This window comes from Oryx dammah, unplaced genomic scaffold (assembly GCF_014754425.2).
Source record: "Oryx dammah isolate SB20612 unplaced genomic scaffold, SCBI_Odam_1.1 HiC_scaffold_14, whole genome shotgun sequence".
Lineage (NCBI taxonomy): Eukaryota > Metazoa > Chordata > Mammalia > Artiodactyla > Bovidae > Oryx > Oryx dammah.
This window is the reverse complement of record NW_024070198.1, coordinates 31391670-31394478: the sequence shown is the minus strand read 5'-3', so window position 1 is coordinate 31394478 and position 2809 is coordinate 31391670.

Sequence of the window (2809 nt, the reverse complement as noted above, 5' to 3'; positions counted from 1 at the left end):
TTTTAATCTCCAGTTTTAAAAGTAAATTCTGAGTGATTGCTCCATGTCCTAAGATGAGATAAAAAGAGACAGTGGTTGTGAATCCTGAGCTTGGGGATTTTATTGTCTTACTTGGCAGGTGGGACAGGCAAAAGGGAAGGAAATAAAATAGCACAAGCCACAGGACTTATGCTGTTGACAATGGAATTGGCTCCTGAACGAAGGTGTAGAGGATTAGGTGTGTGGTTATAACTTTTGTGATGTGTGTATTGGGCCTTCTGCCCACCACGTCTCAGAATACTTTTGTTGTTTCCAACACATTTTTCAGTTTAAAGAATATGATCTACCAGGAGTTGCTGAGGCCAAGGGCTTCCTTTTGCAGTCATCCCATATATCTTATGGTTGGATGGCATCACCGACTCAGTGGACATGAACTTGGGCAAACTCTGGGAGATAGTGAGGGACAGGGAGTCCTTGAGTTGCAAAGAGTAATATACGACTTAGTGACTGAACAACGAACAACAGCATACATCTTATCAGAAAAGTTAAAAAACATCCCCTTGTACATTCAATATCATCTCTGTTGGAAAAATTTTAAAGGACTTTTTATTATTTTTGCTTTTAAAATGATTTGGTTACTTATAACCCAATTTACTATTGTTTATAATTTACCATCCCTGGTGGCTCAGACAGTAAAGCATCTGTCTACAATGTGGGAGATCCAGGTTCAATCCCTGGGCTGGGAAGATCCCCTGGAGAAGGAAATGGCAATCCACTCCAGGACTATTGCCTGGAAAATCCCATGGACAGAGGAGCCTGGTAGGCTACAGTCCATGGGGTCGCAAAGAGTCGGACACGACTGAGCGACTTCACTATAATCTATCGGCAATCATTGCAAGATTTCCTGAGTATGTATTCATATCCTATAGTCAGAAAAATCCTACCAAAATATTTTAAATAAAATGAAACATTTTTATGAATATAAATCTAGCTATTAAAAAATACTGACATCATGTTAGGATTTGTAGACATTTAATTAAATACTAAGTTCAATTTTTCAGTTTTCTTGCATATACTAAAGTCAAACTTTCTTTGCAGTTTTCAAACATTTCACAGGTTTCTGAAAACTCCCTAGTTATCAGACCCTGTGCAGAACTTCAGATACCACAGACCAAGTATAGAGAGCAATACATGTGTCTCCTATGTTCAACAGGCAAAGCCTTCTCAAGAGGAGTTTCATGGCCATCAAAATAACATGAAATAGACAGTCTGAGGGCAAGGGGTATGACCATGTTAGTCACTGAGCAAGGCCCTAAATGACTTACATTGTGTTGTGGTTTTAAGCAGGCATGAGGTGAGCAGTTTCTCGGATAGTTGAAAGAATGTTTTATTCAGTGGTTAAATGCATCTATATATTTAGCTCTTTTTATATATCACGAAGAACCATATGGCTGATGGTCGTCAAGGAGAAGGCATCTAATATTTGAGTCCTTACTGCATTCCAGACTTCATGCCAGGTGCCATACATATGTGAATTTATGAATTCACAAATAGGTGAGCTCAGTAATTTTGACATTGTTTACACAGACTCACAGATACAGAGAACAGAATTGTGGTTGCCAAGGGCAGGGGGAGGGATAGAGTGGGAGTTTGGGATTAGCAGATGCAAATTATTATATAGGATAGATGAACAAGATCCTACAGTGTAACAGAGAGAGCTATATTCAATATCCTGTGATAAACCATAATGGAAAAGAATATGAAAAAATGTACATACATGTATAACTGAATCATTATGCTGTACAGCGGAAATTAATACAACATCATAAATCATCTAGGCCAGTACAATTAAAAAAATTATTTTACAGATGAAGCAACTGGGATCAGAGATTTTATATATATACATATATATGTATATGTATGCACATTTGAATAGATTCACACTAAGTAGATAATAGCAGTGATGTTCAGAGAGAGAAGTGATACTTTTATCTGTTTGCCTGAATGTTTTCACAATTAAGACCATATGCATGCATTACTTAACTAAAAATAATGTATTCATTCATAAAAGGAAAATGAAGACAAGAAGGAAAGACAAAGCACAGCAGTGGACTCCTTGGGAGTTCTTTCTGTTCTTCCACTTCCTTTTCCACCTGGTCAGTGCCCCACCTGGGCTGAATCCTGGAGAGAATGAAATGGAACACCTCGGAGGATTTGGTTTCTGAATGAGGGCTGGGGGGCCAGCTGACAAACTCAGGTGTGAGAGGGGTGGCTCTAGGTGAACTGAACCTTGAACAATGAAAAAAACGGGAACATAGAGAGACTGGGGGAAATTTTCTCTGCGAGTCGAGAATCTTCATGTACATTCCCACCTCCAGGTGTTTGCCAGCCTTTTCTGCTTGGGATGCCCTCATCCTCCTGCAGGTATCAAGCACCAGACACTTCCTGAGCACTTTCTATGTGCAAAACACAGGGGGCTTTGAGGGCTTTAGCGTGATGGTCCTTGTCCTCAGGGCATCGGCTGCTATCACTGCAGGCCTCCCGAAGGGAACAGACAAGGATGAAAGTGAAAGTGCAAGTATTAGTCACTCAGTCGTGTCCGACACTTTTGCTCACCAGGCTCCTCTGTCCATGGGCTTCTCCAGGCAAGAATCCTGGAGTGGGTTGCCATTTCCTCCTCCAGGGGATCTTCCCAACCCAGCGATCGAACCCTGGTGTCCTGCACTGCAGGAAGATTCTTTACCATCTGAGCCGCTGGGGAAGCTCTAGAAAGAATGATAGTGCCACAAAACTAGTGTTACCAGAGATACAAGATAAGGAAGCAGAAGTG